This window comes from Sminthopsis crassicaudata, chromosome 2 (assembly GCF_048593235.1).
Source record: "Sminthopsis crassicaudata isolate SCR6 chromosome 2, ASM4859323v1, whole genome shotgun sequence".
NCBI lineage: Eukaryota > Metazoa > Chordata > Mammalia > Dasyuromorphia > Dasyuridae > Sminthopsis > Sminthopsis crassicaudata.
The window spans coordinates 624,687,905-624,711,290 of NC_133618.1; the positions used below are offsets into that span (position 1 = coordinate 624,687,905).

Sequence of the window (23,386 nt, forward strand, 5' to 3'; positions counted from 1 at the left end):
AAAAAATGACTGAACTGTTGGGAGTCAGGACCTCAGAATTTTAAACCTCACTCTATAACCCCAGATCAAATCATTTGCCATCCCCTAGCATCCATTTACTCATCTGTAAAATGAAAGTTGGACCAAAAGATTCCACTGGCTTCTTCCATTTCTAGCATTCTACGAGTCTATGTGGAAATGATCTTAATCTACCACAAGGAATGACGCAGGTTAACAACAACAATGGACTTCAATGCAACAAGTGTTGAGAAATAGCAGAAACTTCCACTGAGGAGATTATGAAATTTCCTACCCTAGAGATATTGGGAAATACAGATAGATAATATGAATATTCAAGATTATTCTTATCTGCATACTAGAAAAAAAGAATTCTAGCTTTTCCTTTAAATTTTTTTGTTATTTGCAAATCATTTTACTCCTCTCTCCCTGGGGGTTTCTTCATGTGAAAAATGAAGGATTTGGACTGTCATTTCCAAGGTCCTTTCCAGCTCTAACACAGTAGTGTTAGTGTACTGATGGTTAATTCATACATGCTTCATAGGCTGAAAAGGAAAGGATAGATTTTGTCCATATCTACCTACAAATTTACCATGTAGGTAGATATGTCCATAGATATGGACATAGATCAAGGCTATGATAACTGCCTAATTTCTGACTGACCATCACTGAGGAGCAGGGTCAAAGAGGCCATGAACCATGGACCAGCCGTCCTTATACCCCTTATTAAAAAAGAGTCATATCTCCCAACAAGGCCAGAAATATGGATTAATTTCAATTAATAACGCCTTTGTTAGGCAAGAGAAAATTTCTTTCTTGTCTTCCCTTAACATATCTATATAGATCTTCACTCATACTCAGGCTCAATTCAATTCAATTAAATAATCATGTGCATGTGCAAGACAAACAATCCATTCTCAAACATTCTCAGAAGAATGAATCTAATTAGGTCTATGGAATCTCACAAACATTTATTAAGGTATTATTATCTACAAGTAAGCTGCTGCATACTCAGTTACAAAATGAATAAAAAAGTGCCTCAAGACACTTACAATCTACTGGAGAAATACAACATATAAATTTGAAATATATCTATGATGATCTCAAGAGGAAGAGGAGATTCCTAACTAAGAAAGGAATCAGAAAAGACTTCATGACATTTGAAATTAAATAAATGAAGACATGGAAATTTTTAACATAATCATATATAAACTTAATTTCAATGTTGAATTTTTACACCTCTATAAAGGTTAATAATATTTGACTCAATATAGGATAAACACTGCCTTAAATCTGGTTCCAAATTAAGTTTAATTCTATATTTTGATTAAATTAAAATGTAATTTAATTTAGAACTAAAGAATTAAAGTGAAAATGGTTACTTACAAAAAAAACTTTTAAATTTTAATGGTCACACAAATATTTAATAACAAATGGTAACAAAATTTCATAATCTCTTTTGCTAAAAACTCAAAATTCTTATTATTTTTAAGCATTTAACCAATTAATGAGAATGAATAGCTCATTATTACATAAAGTATTTGCTTTTCTCCTGGCCAATGATAAGAATTGTATTAAATTATAAATATATTAAAAGACACTTGCATATGTTGATTTGTTCTTAATAACATTTGAGTATATTGCAAATGTGTTTTGAATGATGGCACATGTATAACTATGTCAAATTGCTTGTCTTCTCAATAACAGTAAAGAGAGAAAGGGAAAGAAAGAGAGGATTTGGAATTCAAAGTTTTAAGAAACAAATATTTAAAACTGATTTTACATGTAATTGGGGGGAATAAAATGATTTCTAAAACAAATAGAAGAAGAAATATTTCCATCTAACTAAATTTTGTAAAGAAAAGAAACCTTTTTTTTTCCTCTTTTTTTTTCCTTCTTCTACCACTGGCACACTCACAGAAATGCTACTGGATGATTGACCAGTGTTGTTAACCAGTTAATTTGAAAATTTGCCAGATAGAAGGATAGCAACCTAAGTGAAAGATATGTTTAAATTGGGAAACAGCCTTAATACTGCAATGAAGGTCAATATAAAGTTTGTTGCTCCAAAACATTTGTGATGGTTTCAAGATGGCACATAATCTGCATGTCCAGCAATAATGGTTTTTAAAAGCCTGCCATTTGTGTTGCAAGAATGCAGACATCTCTTAACATCTTAATCACATGATTACCAGCTAATGAGGTACAATTACAGGGTAACAGAATGGAATGAGGGAGCTACTCTGGTTCAGTATGTAGAATTCAAGCAAGGATATGTGCTTGCATATGAACATCCAGTGGGAATCTATTTGTTCCTAAGAGTCAAATCCTTACAGTGGTTTGGAAACAATATGATGACAAGTTGAGAAATTTTGAGAACGGGTTGTACTCACTGAAAAGTAGCCAGTATGATGTAATCACTGCATGAATACCAAAAATGATATGTACATGACTGTGACAGTTCTGAAACACTGCAGAAACAAATGCTTTAGCCATGCATATGCTTGTTATTACAGAGGGGAAAATATATTTTAAATAACCAACATTTATAGCATAATTGGGCAATTATGTCTTGTTTAAAGTGCCACTGAAGAATTTTTAGCACAAATACTTTGAACCATTGTCACAAATCACTAAATGGAAACCTCTATTGTAGTAGATAGTACATAAGGAGAGCTTTAAAGAAAGCACAGGATTGTAAAACAAAGAATTGAGGAGAGAGTGAATAAAGCACAAGCTGATTAAAATTATAGAGGAGGAAAATGATATGGCCTAGTTTGGGAACTAATGAGTAGGCCACATTAGTCTGATAATATGAGATTGAATAAAATGATATTGAATAGTGGTAAATGTAAAAAAAAAAAAATATATATATATATATATATATATATATATTTGGGTTCAGGAAAAATCAACTGTGCAAGTACGAGATTATCCATAGGTACACAACAGCTTAAGTGAAAAAGGTCTAGGGGATTTAATGAAATTCAAGCTCAGTGTGAATCAACACCTTGACACAAGAGGAAAAAAAGACTATCATGATCTTAAGATTCATTAATAGGAGTATCATCACCAGAATGAGAGGTTTGCCCCCACCCCACGCTCTGTAATTGGAAAGACCACATCTGAAAACATCACATTTAAGATGAATTTTGACAAATTGGTTTCAATCTGTCCAAAGATGGGCAACTAAGATCATGAAGGAACTTGAAGTCATATCATATAAGGATCAACTGAAGGAAATGGGGATGTTCATCCCAAAGAAGAAAAGATTTAGATGAGACATTACAATTGTCTCAAGCGTTTGAAGGATTAACATGTGGAAGAAGTATTAAACTTCTTCTGCTTGGCCCTAATAGCCATAACTAGTAACCATGGGTAGAACAACTATAATATAATCAGCATTTTTATTTAAATGTAGAAAAGTTAAAGAAATATAAATTTTGAAACCCAAGGATGTGGGTTTGAATTCTGGATCTCTCACTTACTGCATGTGACCTTAGATAAGTCATTTTCTGGGCCTCTTATTTTTGAAATAAGGGGATCATATTAGTTGACTACTTAGGTACCTTTTAGCTCTAAGCCTATGATTTCATGAATTAAATAGAAAATGAAAAATTTAGTCACTCAAAACTAGTAATCTGTCAATGAGTATTTTTTGAATACCACTGTGTGCTAATCTCTAGATTAGCAAAAGAAAAAAAAAAAGAGTTCAAAGAGTTCACAGTCTAATGAAGTGAGACAACATACAAACAACTATGTAAAAACAAGATCTAACCAGGATAAATTGAAAGTAGCCTCAGAGGGCAGATGCTAAGATTAAGCAGGACTGGAATGGGATTCTTGCAGAAGACAGGACTTTAGCAGAGACATGAAGAAAGCCAGCCATGCTACAAAGAAGAAATGAGGAGGGAGAGCATTCCAGGCATGAGACACAGCCAGGCCTTTGGAATGTACAAAAATAATTTCATCTGAGCCTTACGACAGCCCTGTGTGGTTAGTGTCACCCCTATTACCGCTCATTTTATACAGATGAGAATACCAAGGCTCAGTAAAGTTAAGTCACTAAAAAGTGTCCAAGGCAGGATTTGAATCCACATTTTTATACTCCAATCCCACTCCCTTTTCCCATAACTTAGGAAATGTATGATTTTGAACAAGTCATTCAACTTCCCTAAACCTCAGTTTCCTTATCTGCAAAATAAGAATAGTAATACTTACAATATTGATCCCACCTCAAAATAGTATATAAGTGAATAATTATGAGAGACTCCTAAGGCAAATCCAAAGATGTCCAATCCCTGACTAATTACAAGCTCTTCCCATTCTTTTTCTTCTTTCCTTCCCTTCTTCTCTTTTTACAAGCTAGTTGGAAATGCTGATTGTGCTGAATGCATCCCAGGAGTACATTCCACAGTTGCTAACTACTGATATAAACTCTTGTTTGGGAAATAGTGAGAAATATTATGCTGGAGGAAATTTCTCCAATGTATTTCTCACAGGGGTGGCTAGTATCACTCTCTTCATTGTCTTTGCTATGTCCTTGTCCCTCAGCAACCCTAAGATGGCTTCTCTTTCTTTCCCCTTGAATCTTCCCTACAAGATCCATGGAAGAGGACTTATTTTAAGCTCCCACAACAGAACAACAAGATTTTAGGGAGGATGGTATCTCAGAGCTCCTCCCAGACTGCAAACTCTATTCAGCTCAATGACTCTATCAGATCATTTGCGCAGGGTAAGATCTGTTTATTCAACTATGATCATTGGAAATAATTAAGGGCTGTAATGAATCCTCTTTGGGCAATGGCTATAACGCAGTCTGGCTCCTTGGCACAAATAATTATATGTCTGCTGAAACCACCTTGGTAATGTGCTGTAATCAGGGTCACTTTTCTACAGCCTCTTTATAGGTCACATAAATAGAGAGCAGTTAGGCTGGGGGGGGGGGGGTTAAACCATTTTTCAAATACAATAACTTGCCTTTGACCCTGTCTTACTGAGGCAGCTCGTAGAGCAGAGATTGAAGAAACCTGAGGTCTAGCTGCTTTACCACAACAGTGATTGAAGGCATGGGAAGAGTCCTGAAATTCAGTGCAAAGACAGAGTTTGGTCAAGTGGGCCAAATTCTGAAACTCCAAAAAGCCACACCATAGACTGCTTTCCTCACTGTTGATTAATGAAGAGAATGATGGGAGTTGGTGGGAAAATGGAAGATAAGCAAAAGCTTGGCCAGTCTCCTGATCATGTCGAGAAATGGAGACTGGAGAAAAGCATCCGCCACGTCAAGAGTTTTTGCTGACACTCTCGACGATGAGTCCTGGCTGAAATATTTCAAGGCTCTTAGATATCCTGCCTTTGGAAAAGCTGGAGAAAGGTCATATCCAGGAGTGACCAATAGTAGTACATCAGGTAGGTGATCTAAGCAGTGAACTCCATGGAAACATCAGGGAACAAGAAACAGGTAATCTCCTAAGTAGAGGAAAAAAGAAAACAAGCATTTAATAAATACCTTCTATGCACCAGACACAAAAATCATCTCATTTAATTCTCACAACAATCTGGAAAGGGAGGTGCTATTCTCTCCTCCATTTTATAATTGAGGAAACTGAGGCAGACAGGTTAAGCAATTTACCCAGCATCAATCAGCTACTGAGAGTCTGAGATATAATTTGAACTCAGGTCATCAGACTCTACACTGGATCCATTGTGTCACCTGGATGGAGTCAGATCCAACTTTTCATCCAGCACTACAACTCATGCAAAAGTTCGCTCCAGTTGCTGAGATTCATTTTCCACAACTGTTTTGTCAGAGCTTATGAATCTTTGAAAACATTTCCCAAACAGCCAAGGGGTATAGAAAGATAAAGTTGCCCTCATTTGGTATCTATGAGCTGGTATATTTTTGGTTTATTCTTTTTTTATTTCTTTTTCAATTAAATGTTTGATTGTTGCAATGCTATTCTTTGTCTGGGCCTGTAAATGTGATAGGCAAGTGACCCATTCATTGTCAGAAGTTTCCAGTTTTCTAACTGGGTGGATACAGAAATGAGATATGGGGGCAAATTGCCCTCAAAAATCCTCATGATTTCTCAAGGCTCCAAGAGTCCAGAGCTGGTTAGTCCACAGCATACAATTAGAACTAACAAAGGGTAACAGGAACATTCCCCTATTTATGCCACTCCCTGTAATTGGAATTCCTTCTTTTCCACCATCTATCCAAAGAGCCAATTCAAATGGCAGCTCCTGCATAAAATGTTTCCTCTCCCCACTAGCAAGAACTGAAATACAGAATAGGATTCTGATCTCAGAATAAGGAAGCTCTGAATTCAAATTCTCCCACACTCTGGCTTTGTGAGCAAGTTACTTAAATTCTCAGTGTCCTAGGCAACTGTCTGTTTTAAAGTATTAAAGTAATTAAACATGCTTCAAATTAGTAGAAGGTATTATCTTACCAGTAATTCCCCAGGGGCTTCTGCCCAGTGAAATTCCAGGCCCAGAGCCTCAAAAAAAAAAAAAAAAAAATCCAATCAGTAAGAAGTAATCTGTCTATCCTTCATGTCTTTATACTGTAATTATCATCTATTTAATTTATAGACATCCATTTTCTCTACCCTAGGTTGCATATTCCTTCCAGATAAAGATAGTGTGTTATTTATCTTCGTATTCCTTATGGCACCCAAAATCCTCAGAAGAATTATTTCAATCTGGACTACTGGTCTCACCTGTCAAACATTGTATTCATCAAGTCTTCCTTCTTTATATTTAGATCCCCAGCAACTAGTTCAGGATCTGGCATGCAGTAGGTGCTTAATAAATGCTTATTAATTAATTGATTGCAGTTATTAGTAATTCAATGCTAAACAATATCTTAGAATCTCCTTAGACTGTATTTCTGAGGTCACACAGTTGTTGTCTGTAGCCTTTCCCACTGAGAGATTACCACTAAGAGGAGAAAAAGATGTACTATGTAATTAAATAGGGTCCCTGAGGGTTGTCCAACATTGGAATGAATGAACCAAAGAAATTGTGAAATTCCTTTCTCTGGAGGTTTTAAAAGGACAAATTATCATGCCTAAGATGATTGAGGCATAGTGGCACCTGAAGGAAGGGACAAGACTAGATGATCCTTCAGGCTTTCTTATTTCATCACAATAATCTATAATCCAGTGATAATAGATGTGTAGTTAATGTCTCTCAGTAAGGCTATTATGTACTAGGAGAACTAAAAATAATTTGTAATATGAAATAGAACCATTTATGAGTACTAATTTTTTCTTACATTAAGAAAATTAATAAAGTCTATTTAATCACTGATCTCCTTTCTCTCCCTTTCCCCAGTGCATCATAAACACAGTTACCAGAAGTGTCTGGAAAGAATGCTAACTCTGGAATTAAGAGAAAGCTGGGTTCAAATCCCTGCTGTGACACTAGGCTGGATGACCTTGGTCAATCATTTAATTTCCATCAGCTACATCTGTAAAATGAATATAATATCCATGCTCGTTGTATCACAGTGTTGTCATGAGGAAAGCACTTTGAAAAGCTTAAAGTGCTATTTTTGAACTATTACATGCCTCAAAAGTTACCCTGTTGTGCTACTTGGAAACACTTAGTCCCCAGAAGCAAATAAATCTAGTAGCCAAGTGGGCACATTGCAGCAATAAGATAATAGCCACCTCTGTGGATCATCTTTTAACTACTTTACCAAAGAAGTTTCATAGAATTATGAAATGGTCTAGACTAGTTAACCTGTTATAATCATTGAAAAGAATAGTTTGCTTACTCACATATGGACATATTTTTCAATCTGCTAGCCCTATGGCCAACCATCAACAGGGAAAGAGATGAGGGCCCCATCTGAGGCATTTCCAATTTGTATAGCCATGGAATATTAGAGATGAAAGGAGTCTTAGATCAAAGATTGTTATTGATCGATTGTTTCTATTAAATATTTATCAGTAATTAAATGCTAAACAATGATAGTATGACAATATCTTAGGATCTTCTTGGACTGTTCTCCAACTGGTCATCCAGTTGTGGGGATCAATTTGTCTAAATCCTTCAATTTACAGATAAAGAAACTGAGGTCCAGGGAAGCTCTATGACCTACTCAAAGTTAGCTAATGGTAGAATCAAGTTAGAATTCAAATCTCCTGATTCCTAGTCCAATATTACTTCATACAAATCTTTGAGTTTGGTTTCGGACTTGGGTGCTTTCTACAATATTTTGAATATAACATCCTGGGATCAGGGGGAGAGTATCACTGCTCTAATTTAAGAGGCATACAATTAATTGATTAGTATATACTGTTGATAGAAGATGGCAGAAGATATACCTACCTCACTCCCTACTCTGGAGAGGTAGGGGACTATGGGAATTTTGCTGAATTTCTTTTTTTCCCTTTTATTTCTTCTCCCCCCCCCAAAGGATGACTCTCTAGGCAGGAAATGGAGACTGGAATATATTTGAAAATAAAGGTGACATAAAAACAAAAGATATCCTTAAAAAAATTTTAAATAAAATCTACAAGCCTTCCAAGTTCATTGTTCTCAAGAGTCAGTCATATTTGCTATATTCCAGGGCTGTAACCTGGCAGTCATCTTACAGATAGATTAGTCACAAGATGCAGTATTTATTATACATATAGTTGTACAAAAGGAGGCTTATTTTTGTTTTACTAGTACTTAGTGGCTAGGCCTCTGCCCCAGGCTGTAAAAAAAAAAATAAGCTGTCCTAAAAATGTTGTCAGGTTGGAATTTGGTGATAAATGTGTGGTATGTGTATGTGTAGGTAGATAGCCAGACAAAGAGAGAGAGATGCTTTTGTGTATATAAATATATAGAGAGATGTATTCATGTGTGTATATATTTACATATCTATGTATAGGGATATGTATGTTTATACATATATACATATATGTGTACATGTGTGCCCACAGACCAGTGAGTGACCTCTTTTTTATTTAGGCATATAGTCTGACTCACTTAGAGAGAATGGGTTAGTGTAGGATAGGGAGAGTAAAAATTCTAAAAGAAATCAAATTAAAATCTCTGGATGGAAGAAACATAGTTTTCAACATTTAGAGAAATAGATCTTCTTGACACCCACGATAGAAACAATTATAATAATAACATCAACTAGCATGTGTGTGGTGCCTTAAGACTTGCAAAGTTCTTTACACATATTACAATAAAAACTAGGTTTATATAGCACTTCAAGATTTTACAAATGACATTACAAAACCTCCTTGCACAGAGAAGGAAACTGAGGCTCAAAGTCACTTACCCCAATGAGGGTCATACAGCTAAGTTCCAGAGAAGAATTTGAACTCATCATCCTGACTCCAAGTCCCCTACACTCTCTGCACCACCAAACTACCTCTAAAGATCACAATAAAAGCTCGTTTTTCTGGCTTAACAAATGCTTTCTTGAAGACTTATGAGAGAGTTAATACATCCATTACTATTTACATTTTATTTTCTTTATTTTATTTCATTTATTTACTTCAAAAGAGCCATAACATCAGTGTTATCTCACCAAATACAGATCATTTTTCCATGCCTTTGTAATGGCCATCTTAAACTCACAAAATCTTTTGTCATTTCCAACTGCCCAAGCATATAGGTAGATAGATACACAGATACATAGATACATAGATATGTAGACACATCGATACATAGAGATATAGATACATGGATACATAGAGATAGACAGATACATAAATGCATGGATATATAGACACATCGATACAAAGAGATAGACAGATACATAAATATATAGATATATAGATACATCAATACATTGATACATAGAGATAGATAGATAGACAGACAGACAGACAGATATGTCTGACAGTGAGCCAATTAGGTAGGCTGGTCCTCTGCTAATAGACATACAATTCACTTTGTTGATGTTCAATTATAGCTAATTCTTCATGACCCCATTTGGAATTTTGTTGACAAATACTGGACTGGTTGGCCATTTCCTTCTCCAACTTATTTTACAGATGAGGAAACTGAGGTAAACAAGGTTAAGGAAATATTCACACAGTGAATATTTGAGATTGTATCTGAAGTCAGGTCTTCCTGACTCCAGACTCAGTGTTCTAGCCACTACACTATCATGCTGCCCCAATATGGTCCATAGCTGGAACTGTATTCAAAGCTTTTGCAACATGGTGAAACCTGCCAGAGATGGAGCTCCACTGGGATGACTTTTGAGGATCCAGGGCCAAGATCATGTCCTGATGAGGAATCGAAGTAGATTTTGTCTCCATTATCCTTACATGAACTCTCGTGCTGATTTCCAAAGTAAATTAGTTCATACTAAGTGCTGTAGGCTCACACTTACCTTCCATTACTGTCTCATACCAAATCCTAACTGAATTTGGACCCAGAACACACTTTCTCCAAAACCACTGAATCTCCTCCCATGCTGTTTTGTTCATAGCTGCTAAACCAGTCTCCCAAAAAGCCAACAGTGCTAAGGCCACCCCAATGCTCCCAAATGTTATCCCCCACTCCCCAACTGAGGGCAATCTCTGTGGTCCTTAATGGGAGGGCCTCAAAAAATATTTAATTGATTGAATTGAATCACTTCTTGTATAGGCTCAGGCTCCTGTGACAGGATATGGAGAGGGAACTTTCTACAATGGCCTCCCCATTCTCCCTCAGCTCTGATACCCCTGAAGTTCCTGACCCCAGGTCTCTTGACTCCAATGTTCTTTCCTCTATACCAGGGGTACTAATTATTTAAGTACAGAGGAAGAATGGATATTTTAATAATGTTTTTAGATTGTGATATCTTGAAATCTATATTTTTATGTAACTTATTCAATTAAAGCCAGAAAGATTTGGTGCCAAATCCATCTATACTAGTTTGTACATTTTTATGTTTTTTATTGAATTAACTGTGATGGCAAAAAAAAAAAAAAAAAAAAAAAAGTCACCTTATAGCAGCTAATCAAAATGCCGCTCTGTATTTCTTTAAATTATACAAGTTGATACAATAAGATAGAAAAACTATGTAATAATAGCTTATTGTCTCTATTACAGAGCAATATGTGGCCTTGTCACTGGAAGGAGTCCCAGAAATGCTCTATTAGCCTTTCACTATTAACACATTAGTACAATAAATTTATCCAATTACCTACTAAAATAGCTATAGCCTTTGACCTAGAGAGTCTACTAATAGGCTTATACAAAAAAGAGTCATTGATAAGAAGGAAGGTCCCATATAAACCTAAGATAGTTATAGCAGCATTTTTTGTCATAATAAAGAACTAGAAACAAAGTGGATATCGATCGATTGGGAAAGCGCTAAACAAAATGTGGTGCTTGGTTTTTTATATAATACCACATTTCTTTACAAAATACAAATTGTGTTAATGGAATAATAATAATTATTATTATATAATTATATTTAATAATATTATATATATAATATATAATAAGAATATAAGATGATGAATACAAAGAAGCATGGAATTATACGAAGTGATACAGAATGAAGTCAACAGAACCAAGAAAATAATATATTCCATATATAGCTAACATTATACAGCTTTTACTATGTGCCAGGCACTGTGCTAAGCACTTTGCAATTACTCTCTTGTTTGCTCCTCACAACACTGGGAGGATAGGAAGTGTTTTTACAAATCCCATTTTACAGATAAAGAAACTGAGGAAAATAAACTAAATGACTTGCCCCTTTCCTAGTCTAGCTCAGGAGACTCCTACAATCTTTTTAAAATGGACACACTGGGAGCAGCTAAGAGACACAGTGGACAGAGCCAGTCCTGAAGTCAGGAGGACCTGAGTTCAAATCTGACCTTGGACACTTAACACTTCCTAGTTGTGTGACCCTGGGAAAGTCTCTTAACCTCAACTGCCTCAGAAAAAAATAATAATAAATAAAAATAAAAATTGACATACTTCCAGAAAAATATATGGTAAACATAAAAGACTAATTATAAGGGACTCAATTAACTCAAACTGTTTACTTCTTATATGTGAAAATATTAGTAATATCAATTAATAATATAATTTGAGTGGTCTTGGGATGAGCTGAGTATATGGGATGATTCTAAAATAAAATAATAAAACTGTGTAGGGAGAGATAAAAGGAGCAATTATCTCATACACATGAGGCATAAAAGGAAAAAAAAACTGATGCAGAAGAAGCTAATGAGAGGAGATCAGGAAGTGCTGATATCTTAAGTGTTTACTGGGGATGGATTAAAAAGGGAACAACACATACATATGTGTATGTATGTATGTATACACATATATTATTTACATTTACAAAATTATACACATAAATATATGTATAAAAGTCTTCTAAATTCAGGAGGAAACAAGGGCAAGGGGACAGGGTGAGGAGAGAAGATAAAGGAGGGATTCTTAGAAGGATGGATAGATTAAGGAATAGGAGGACAAAGTAGAAGATAGAAGTAAAACAAAGGAATGAGAAGGATAGAGTAAGTGGGGTGAAAAGGATAATGAGGGAAATAGGAAGGAAAAAATATACAATAAGTAATGGGCTGAATTTACTCATAAAATGGAAATTAATAACAGATTAAACATTTGAATTCAACAATATATTGCTTTCAGGAAAATAAAAATGAGAAATGCCCACAAAGATAAAATAAAGGGCAAGAGTAGAATTTCATATGTACCCAAAAATAAAAAAATTTTAAAAACCAGGGATAGTAATCATGATCTCAGACAAAGTAAAAGTTAAAACAGTTTTAATCAAAAAAAAAAAGAAAAATGGAGAAACTACATTATGGGTCAGGAATAGTATTCAATATTATTTTAGATCATTTAAAATGATTGAACAGTATAAAATACCTGAATGTAAACCCACCAAAATGTACACAGAAACTATATGACCATAAATGTAAAACACTTTTTATAAAAATAAGTCAGAGCTACGTAATGGAAGTAACATTTATTGTTTTGAGGTAGGTAAGGCTAATATAATTTTTAAATGACAATTTTATCTAACAAATCTAACTGTCATTCTGATTAAATTACTAAAAAAATTACCTTACCAAATTAAGACAAAATAATAACTAAATTCATTTGGAACAACAAAAGGTCAGGAACTTCAAGGAAATTGGGGTGGGGGGAGGGAAGATGTAAAGGAATTAGATTCAGCAGTCTCAGATCTTTAACTATTTTAAACTATATTATAAAGTGAGAGAATTGTTGAAGTGTAAAATGGATAATTTCAAATATTTTAAATTAAATTTTTCTTGAATAAATAAAACTTATGTAGCCAAGAATAGAAGGAATACAGAAAATTGGGGGAGAGGAAACTTTCATAGACAGTCTCTCAGACAGGATGTGATTAAGTTGGAATATTGCTGTGATATAGGAAATGACGAGGTGGTTTGTTTCAAAAAACATGGAAAGACTTGGACTTTTGAAGGAAGATGCTATCCACTTCAGAGAAACAGATGACAAGTAGAACTAAGCCATAATACACAAATGTATATGAGTATATACAAGTATCTGTGTGTAGATAGATAGATAAATATAAACTTAATTGTAGCCTTCTTGAGGGGGAAGGAAGGAGGTAAAAATAAAAAGTACCCAGCAAAGAATAAAAGAAAACCAACAAGGAAGTAAAGAAAAGCTGAGCAGTTTTGAAAACAATGTAGAGTACTTATTAAACAGCTTTTCAGTGAAATGGAAATTTATCATTTTATATTGAATCCTCTCATGTTCTTTTGTGTATGTGGCAATTTTTTTCTTTTTTCATTTTATATTTGTTTAAAATACATTTTTTAACATTTGCCCCCCCAAAAAAATGTATCCACTAGTCATACATGAATCAAGCTCAATAATAGTATCACAAAGCAGACACCACATGTGGGCTTCTGGGAGATATGATACAAAGATTTTTTTTCTCCAGTGGACAAGGCTTTTCAGACCCATGCTTTATGGGAATATGGAATCAAGGTGCATATGTCTAACATAACAATTAAGCTTTTTTAAAGATGGAATGAGCTGCTTTAGGGAGGTCACAAATTCCCCACTAATAGAATATGTCCAGTTAAAACTGGATAACTACTTGTCAAGGATATTGAAGAAAGAATTCCTGGCTAGACACATTTTAGATTAGTTGACTTCTGAGGTCCTCCTCAAACATGAGAGTCTATTTTCTAAAGCCATAGAACTATATGACTAAGATAAGGGAACTAGAATGATCAGATCTTCACCAAATGCTTCAGACCAAAGATATGGTGAAGTTCTTAGAAGATAGAGTATTTTAATACACTATTGATAGAACTGTGAATTGATCCAATCATTTTGGAGAGTAATCTGGAATTATGCCCAAAGAGTTATAAAATTATGTATACCCTTTGGCAATACCACTATTAAGTCTGTTTCCCAAGGTAATCAGGGAAAAGAGCAAAATTTTACATATTCTAAAGTATATTTGGCAACTCTCTTTGTAGTAGCAAAGAAATGGTAATTAAGGGAATGCTCATCAATTGGGGAATAGCTAAACAAGTTGTAGTGTATGATTGTGATGAAATATTACATTGCTATCAAAAATGATGAACAATTTGATTTTAGAAAACAACATGGAATAATAGAGTGAAATGAGCAGACCCAAAAGAACATCGTAGACGGTCATAGTAATATTGCTTTAAGAACAATTTTGAATGACTAAGGTATTCTGAATATTATAAATACACAAAGGACCTATGAAGGAAGATGCTATCTACCGCTAGAGAAAGAATTGATAAGTAGAAGTATACATAGTGTGATATGTGGGTATATACATATACACATGTGTATCATGTACATGTGTGTGTCAAGTAATGGCCTTCTCTAGGACAGGGTAGAAAGGGAGGAAAGGATACAGTTTGAAATATTAAGTGTAATAAAAACAAAAACAAAAATACATGTTTAAAAAATAATAACCCTTAAAAAAGAAGAAGATAGATTAACACTTAGATTCTTAGCTTGTCAGAACTGAAAGGAATCGTAGCAGTGGATAGAGTACAGGATCCCTAGTTTAGTGCCTCAGACATTTGCTAACTATGTGGACCTGGAGAAATCACTTTAATCTCTTCGAATCTCAGTTTTCTTGTTTGGAAAAAGGAATATAATAGCACCTACCTCCTAGAGTCCTTGTGAACAAAAGAGTTTACATAAATAAAGCACTTTCCAAAGCTTAAAGCCCTATATAAATGGTAGCCATTATAATTATTCTTGCCAAAAAAAGTCACTGGCACTATCAAATGGTTCACCACCAAAAATAAATATATTTTACCTATTGAAATATTTACCTAAAGAAGATGCATCTGTTTTGCTGTTTCACCCTAAGGATCATGGGACCTTTCCATATGACTCTTCTATGTGTTGCCTCCTTCATTAAAATGTGAGCTCTCTCTCTCTCTCTCTCTCTCTCTCTCTCTCTCTCTCTCTCTCTCTCTCTCTCTCTTTCTCTGTCTCTCTGTCTCACTCTCTCTTTATCTCTTTCTCTCTGTCTCTCTGTCTCTGTCTCACTCTCTCTTTCTCTCTATCTCTGTCTCTCTGTCTCTGTCTCTCTGTCTCTGTCTCTGTCTCTTTCTCTTTCCCTCTCTCTCTCTCTGTCTCTCTATCTCTGTCTCTCTCGCTGTCTCTGTGTCTGTCTCTCTCTTTGTCTCTCTTAGTTTCTCCCTCCCTCCCTCTCTTCCTCCCTGTCCCCCCCCCTCTCTCTCTCCACTCCCTTCTCCTCCACAGTCCATTTAGTGCCAAGAGAGCACCAAGGACTTGAAGAAAAGAAAAGAAAGGGAAAAGATAAATAGGAAGGCAAGACTAACTTCTAGAAGCTTTAGAGGGAAAAATAATAAATCTATCCTTAAACTCCAATTACACTTTAAACCAATGATCCCATGGTATTGCTTAATTTTGTTTTATGGGGAAAAAGAGAACAGAGCCAAGTTAATAAACTTTTGAAAAGTGGCCACTCCACATACGTCACAAACTTCCTGTCAAGAAATGGAATTTCTGAGATGTAGTCATTCTGCCCTGACCACCAGGGCCAGAAGAATACCAAAAGCTCAAAGGCCTTTACCAACACTCACTGGTCAGTCTTGGGAAGGTGGCTAAAAGGAGAGAGGGAGGGCCTCCTCTTCTAAACCCTGGAGAATTAGGAGGCAGATGTGTCCCCACTTTAGGAAAGGCCAAGCTATAGGGGAAAAAAAAAACTGGTTTGTAAATGCACACTTGTGGAGTGGTTATTAAACCACTACATTTACATTAACTTATTTACATTTACATTATTTACATTTATTTTGTTTACATTTCTTTACAGACATAATTCTCTGCCCTAGGAGGCAGAGATGCTCTGGAATATTTACAAATATAATTCTCTTTATAAGAATTTGATTTATACTCTTTCCAATAATACATCTGCAGGGTCAACAGCATAGGGCCCATAGTGTGGTAAAGTGGGATCTTTGAGAAGACTCGTTATTTACTGGAAATAATCCCCAATCCTCAATAGCTGTCTTTTCCACTGGTAGCAAAATCATCACTATATTCTAGAGATTATTCAGTGTAGCCCTTTTATTTTATAGCTGGGGAAAGTGAAAAAGTTCACTGGCTTGTTTGGTAATCCAACAAGTAGTAACAGAACAAGAATTCGAACTCTAAACTCAGGTTGCCTAACTCCAAGTCTCAGGCTCTTGGCATTATACTCTGCTGCTTTTCTGGGATAGAAATCATACATTTACACCTAGAAGTACCCAAAAGATCACTGAATGCAACCTGCCATCTTACAGATAAAGAAACCGAGGACTTGGAAGGCTCAATAAAAATTGTTCAGTGTTAAACAGCAGTAAGTGCTTAAAGTGGGATTTGAAAATCAGATCTTCTTGATTCTAATAAGCCCAGTGATCTACTCTCTACTTCAGCAGGCCTCTCAACTAGATTCTACACCCACTTATGAGCTAAGTAGTTCATTTGAGATTTGGGTAGGGAGACAACCAAGATGTTCTTCCAAGGCTCCATTCTTCTCCTTATAATTCTAGGAGGCTGTGGTCCCATCTCTGCACCCAAACAACAAAACAATTCAATGAGAGGAAAAAACAGTATATATTAATCCTATTGTTCAGCTTCATCAATCAAGCAAGTGGTTTGCTAAGTATCTTCTAATTGGAGCTGCAGGGGGATAGAGTGCCAGGTCTGGAAACAGGAAAATCTGAATTCAAATACATCTTTGGGCATTTACTAGCTATGTGACCCTGGGCAAGCCACTTAATCCATCTACACCCAGAGAGAGGACTGTGGGAACTGAATGTGGATCACAACATAACATTCTCACTCTTTTTGATGTTCATTTGTATTTTGCTTTCTTACTCATTTTCTTTCCTTTTTGATCTGATTTTTCTTGTGCAGCAAGAGAATTGTACAAACATGTTTACACATTGGATTTAACATATATTTTAACATGTATAACATATTTTGGACTGCTTGCCATATAGGAGGGGGGAGGAAGGAGGAGAAAATCTGAAACACAAGGCTATGCAAGTGTCAATGTTGAAAAATTATCTGTGCATATGTTTTGAAAATAAAAAGGCTTTCTGCCTTCTAGGGGAGGGGGTGGAGGGAAGGAGGGGAAAATTCGGCACAGAAGGGTGTGCAAAGGATAATGTTGTAAAAAATTAACCATGCATATGTACTGTCAAAAAAAATGTTTAAAAAAGAAAAGAAAAGAAAAGAAAAGAAATAAAAAAGAAAATAAAAAGGCTTTAATAAATGAATGAATGAATGCATAAATTATGTCTGGGCTTGTGGATTTGAAAGACTAGTTTACTAGTCTAAAAAAAACTAATAATATTTATCTAATGTCTTAAACTTTTCAAAGTATTTTCTATATGTTGTCTCGTTTGTGCCTCACAGCAAGCTGATGAGATAGGTGTTATTTTTATGTCCATTTTATTGATTTGGAAAACTGAGCCTGAAATAGTTTTATGTGTCTTATCCAATCACATGTGGTAGAATTTGAACTTGAGACTTACTGAGTAAATCTAGCACTCCAGCCACTGAACTACCCATAGATGGAAAAAGTACAGCCATCATGTTTTGGAATGTATGGACCCTTTCTTTTTGTCAAAGATCTCCTTGGGAAAAGTGGTTGGGAAGCTGAGTCTCTGTGTGCCTGAAATTTTGTTGTTGTTCCTTCTCTAGCTCATTTTACAGATAAGAAACTGAGGCATATAGGGTTAAGTAATTTACCCAGAGTCATATATTAGTATCTGAGGCCCGATTTGAATTCATGAAAATGAGTCCTCTTATTTCCAAACCCAGTGCTTTATCCTCTCTGACACCCAGCTGCTTCTACCAACATTTTATTTAAATAACTACAAATGACGTTCTAAAACGTGTAGACCGCATTACAACTCCACCAACAATGCATCGCCTGGAACCAGTCTTTCACTTGTGATACTCATTTGGAGGGTAGGGAAAGGGATAGTTGTTGGCGCTTGGTGGGGAAAGAGACTACTTATTTCTTTTTGTTGCTATTGTACTTTTTCTTTTTTTTTTTTTCACAGAACTATTTGAATCAACTAGCCGTAGAAACTGTTTATTTCTTTTTGTTGCTATTGTACTTTTTTTTTCCCACAGAACTATTTGAATCAACTGGGGCAGATATTACTTATTTCTTTTTTGTTGCTATTGTACATTTTTTCCACAGAACTATTTGAATCATTTAGGGGTAGACACTACTTATTTCTTTTTATTGTTATTGTACTTTTTTTTTTCCCACAGAATTTCACAAAATTGAATCAACTAGTCTGGTAAACCCAATCAACAATTGTTATTTGTGATTTGTTCTCGAAAGGAGGTGATGTCATGACATGGCATTCACTTAAATAGGTTTTGAAGGCGGGAGGGCTGTGCAAGTTCGGCCGCCTCACTTTCCCCTCCAGAGCCACCTGGGTCCAGTGACAAGATGTAGATGAGGATGGTCCTGGATAACAATAAGTGATAGTAACGTGAGCCGAGGAGCCAACGGCAGCGGACGCAGTAAGACCACGCTCCCAAGAGCAGATCCACAGGCCTTAAGATTGCCGTCCTCCAGATTCTCCTCAAATCACGAAATAATTACTGAGAATCCTTGAGAGGTTCGGAGGAGGACTGAAAGATTCTCTGATGAGTTAAGTGATGGAGAGGCAGAAACAAGGCCACGGGGCGGGATTTGGTGGCGGAGAGGGGAAACTAATTCTCTTCGATGCCTGTGATCTCCACTAGGACTAGAGAAAGTGAGGGTCTGTGTCTTCGGCTGACCTTTCCGCAATGAAAGATAGCAGCAGAACCCACAGTCCCGAAGACTGAGCGGAACCATTTCTAGCTCTAATAGAAAGCCTGCGGGTCCGGCACCCGCCGGCTGGGTCCGGCTCCGGCCAGCTGGGCCCGGCAAGGTTTCTCCTCCGGGCATTACTTAGTCCGTGGGTCCGAGGCGAAGGGGTCAGGGAAACGACCTTCAACATCTGAGGCCCTGCGTCCTCCGTCCCTCCGGCTCAGCAACCTGCCCGGCGTTTCAAAGTTGTTTTCCCTGGGTCTATAATTACGGCTCGGGAGGGGGCAGCCTCGCCGCATTCCAGCGCTCGGGCAGGCCTCGGCAGCCAGCGCAGTTCTTTTGATCTTCAGGAAAAGTGGCTGCCCTTTCCGACGTAACCTCTCACCACCCTCCCCGCGCCCCGCGTGTGATGTGGCTCCGTCGCTGGGGTGCCTCGGAGGGAAAAAAGAAGAAGAAGAAGAAAAGAAAGAAAGAAGGGAGAGGGGAGAGAAAGAAAGAAAGAAAGAGGAAGGAAAGAAAGATATCCGCCTGGTCCGAGACACCTCCCCGTCCCCACCCCCACCCCCGTCTCCCTGGTTGACACCGCGGAGACAAAAGCTGGTTTTAATAAAGTTTAAAAGGGCGGGATGAAAAGAAGATGAAATGGAGCAGCCGGGCGCGTCTTCTCGCTGCTCAGCCCCGGACCTCGCTCCGCGCCGCGCACCTCGGGGGGAGCCTGCGAGGCGGCCCGGCCCAGCTAGCCTCGGCTGCCCCTGGGGCGCAGCCAATTACGGGGCTCGCTCGGCCTTCAAAGGGAGCAATTATACTTAAGTAAAGCAATGAATAGAGATTACAGCTTGCCGGCAGCTTGGAAAACAGAAAGGGCGCTTTGAAGGCGCGCCCCACCTCGGGCCGAGGCGGGCTCTGCGCGCCGCTCGGATAATTGGCCCAGTGTCCTGCCCCTGAACCGGGCGCGCAGGAGGCCGCGGCGGCCCATTGGAGGGAGCGAGCCGGGGAGCGAGCGGGGCGGGCGGGCGAGCGTTGCGACGGGGGCCCTCGGGGAGCAGGGGCCCGCAGACAAAGTCAGCTTCCTAGTGACGCTCTCAAAGAGCCTTTGATTGGAAATTGCTTTGGCAGGAGGGCTCACCTGCAGAGCGGCGTCTATAGTCCTTTTGAAAACCCAGCAGCTGCCAGGGGCTGTAAGCCTGGGCACCTAGTGGGACAAAGAATAGGAGATGGGGAGCCTTTGAATGAGAGGCCACTTAGAAACAGAAGGCATGTGCCAAGCTTGCAAAATTAGAAAGAAAAGTGCTCTTCAGAGTTTACTAAATATTTGAAGGAGACTTTCTTTTGGCCCCGCTATTCTGTCCCCCTCATGTGAATAACAATGGCGGTAACAAAGTCTCGGGTCCGCAGAAGTACACACACAATCAGCCAATGAAAAGGGCCGCAGAGTTAACTGAAGTGTGGAAGCCATCAATTAAACGGAGCCAAAGCTCAAATCCCAGCAGGAAGTGCGCATTCGAATGCAGAGTTATGGAGGCGGGAGAGAGGGAGGGAGCAGATGCCCCATCAATGTGTTTATATAATTAATTACCGGCCGCGGAGAGCGGAGCAAGGTCTATTTCGCATCTGCAAGGAGGAGCTGCTGCATTTTTGCTTTTCTCAGGAAACTAACCCGAGTGCGTTTTTTGTTGTTTTGTTTTGGATTTTTGCTCCCCAGCGCTGCCGGAATCCCCAGAAGCTGGGTAAAGTTACACTGGAGACAGTAGTTATGCATGCAGGTCATAAAACTAAAAGGGGGCAGAGAAAAAGGGGGGGGGCCGAATGGGGTAAACACATTGTTCCAGCTTGGGAAGGAGGGCCCGGCTTTTTCAGGATCTTTTTTTCCAGGACAGTTTCTTCATTAAAAATAATAATAATAAATAAATAAATTCTCACTCCAGGCCAGGACCTTCTGGAAACCAGGGTCTGGCTCTCGAGTCCATTTCTCAGGCGCCTCCAAAGCATAGCCCACAATAAGCAACACCGGGGAAAGTGTCCGGGGTTGTTTAAGTTCAGGGTGACGTCTAGATGAGTGAACCCCACCAGCTGGCTGGCCCCAAACGCCCACCTGGGTGGCCCACAGAGAGGCCACTGCTTTTCCCTGATTTGTCTGTCACAGTTGAAAATCAGTTGTCCCTAGAAGCCTGGGAAGAGAAACAGGCCCATTCCCCCCTCTCTGACCCCCCAAGACAAAGCAAATCTGGGCTGGTGTTTCTCTTTTGAAGTGTTTCTCAATCACCTTGATTAGAAGGAAGCTTTTGCAGGTCCCTAACCGTGTCTTATTGGGCTCTTCACCTGGTTATTCCTGTCCCCCAGGGCTGGGTAGCACTCCCTCCCTGCTACCTCACCTCTTAAAAGAATTCCTGACCTTCCTTTAAAGTTCTATCACATGCTACCTTCCACACAAGGCCTTTCCTCATCTTCCAGGTCTTAGGGCCTTCTCCCTGTTCCATATTACTTTGTATTTACTTTGCATATATTTTCCATTTTACTTCCCTCCGGGCATAATATTTCCACCACCACCATCCCCAGCGGAATGTAAGTTCCTTGCGGTTTTGTGTTTGTATTATGTGCTGGCAAGTGCCTAGCACAAAATGGGCCCTTTAATAAAAAGGTCTGGCCGGTTAATAAGTGCTTGGTGATGAATAAGTGAATTATTTTGAAAAACTCAAAGGAACGAGCTTGAAAAAAGAGAAAGCTTAAGAGACACAAAACCGTAGATTTAGAGATGAAAGAGACCATAGAGATCACCCTAACCAGCTTTCTCATTTTAAGGAACATGATGTCCAAAGTAGTCTGGTGGAAATTTGGTAGGAATGAATGGGGGTGGGGGAGGGGGGGTTCAAGATCATTTATTAAGCTCTTACTGTTGACCCTCCTCTTATTCAGGCATAGCAGCAAGGCAGGAAGGTCCAGTGATCTTTTACCCTATTCAAAGAACTGTAATTGGTGACTCCTTCCTCAACAAGTGCAGAGTGTCCACTTCAATTCCAATAGTCTAGAGGGACCTGAACCACAACTGTGGGAAAGGGGAATAAACTTGGAGGTCTAAATGAAGTAGGAATGGGGTTAGGATCGGAGAGTCAGTATTCAACCAGGAGGAAAAACAGGGAAAGTGTCAGTGGCAATAAAGCTATAAAGAAATAATCTCCCAAAGTGCTTTATTGTTTTCTCCCTTTCCCACCCCCAACCCACCCCCCCAATGCCCAAAAGCTAGAAGGGAATTTAGAAGTCATCTAGTTGGCTCTCTGAATCTCAGAGTTTTTTCTGTAAAATGAAGAAGACTGAACTCTAGGATCCCTTCCAGTTCTAAAGTCTAGAACTCTAGACTCTGATCTCTGAGGTCCTTGCTAACTGAGATTCCCTGGTCTCCATAGTAAAATGTCAAGAAAGTTGACTATTAGCAGGAATTTCTTCTGGATTCAAGAAGTGAGAGTGTGGCCCTATTTTTGCATATTCTGCCCCAAGGCTTTGGGTGTGAGTGGTATCCCCTAGCCTCTCCAGATGGATCTGTCTTCTGATCAGCTGTAATGGGAGTACAGACCACAGGTCGTTCCTGGCGAGGATAAAATGTGACTTTGTCAGAGCATTGCTTTTTAATATGGCATCTGGAATTCCACATAGGACACCGGCGTTTTCCTTGGAACCAGTGCTCTGAGTTTACATGGTGTGGCTGGTTTGATCTAATGTGTTTTCCCTCTTATATATGAAGTCTGGCTCCTATGCATCCTAAACCACTTACAGCTGCGTCTCAATGGTCTTTGTGTCACTCCATGAACACTTTGGTTCTTACCCCTGGGGTAAGGGAATAGAATCGTCTCAGTGGAGGTATACCTTGATGAAAACCTTCAGAGCCCAGGAGATCCCAAACAGCCACCTTCAGTTCTCCTATCTTCCAGCAACATCCAGATCACTTTTGTCTCCCAATGTGCTCTCACCCTTCAAAAAGCTGACCTAGTGAACACATGTTTCTCTGAAACAACCCCACTAATGTATTTTTGAAAATTCATTTCTGCAAAAAGCTGTACTAGACAGAGGCATGAACAAACTCAGCAG

The 23,386-nt window shown here is 38.1% G+C and overlaps 1 long non-coding RNA gene across 2 annotated transcripts in view; it reads right to left on the reverse strand.

Annotated features, from left to right (window-relative positions):
* Positions 1-1,499: 1,499 nt before the first annotated feature.
* LOC141558704 (uncharacterized) overlaps positions 1,500-23,386 on the reverse strand; it is a 51,680-nt gene continuing 29,793 nt past the window's right edge. The window contains exons 1-3 of one of the 2 annotated variants that reach the window (XR_012487116.1): positions 16,086-16,191; positions 6,450-6,497; positions 1,500-5,466 (exon numbers count right to left, since the gene is read on the reverse strand). This is a non-coding gene — a long non-coding RNA (uncharacterized LOC141558704). Of the gene's footprint in view, positions 5,467-6,449; positions 6,498-16,085; positions 16,192-23,386 lie in introns of those variants that run through there. The other variant, XR_012487115.1, reaches the window with a different exon arrangement.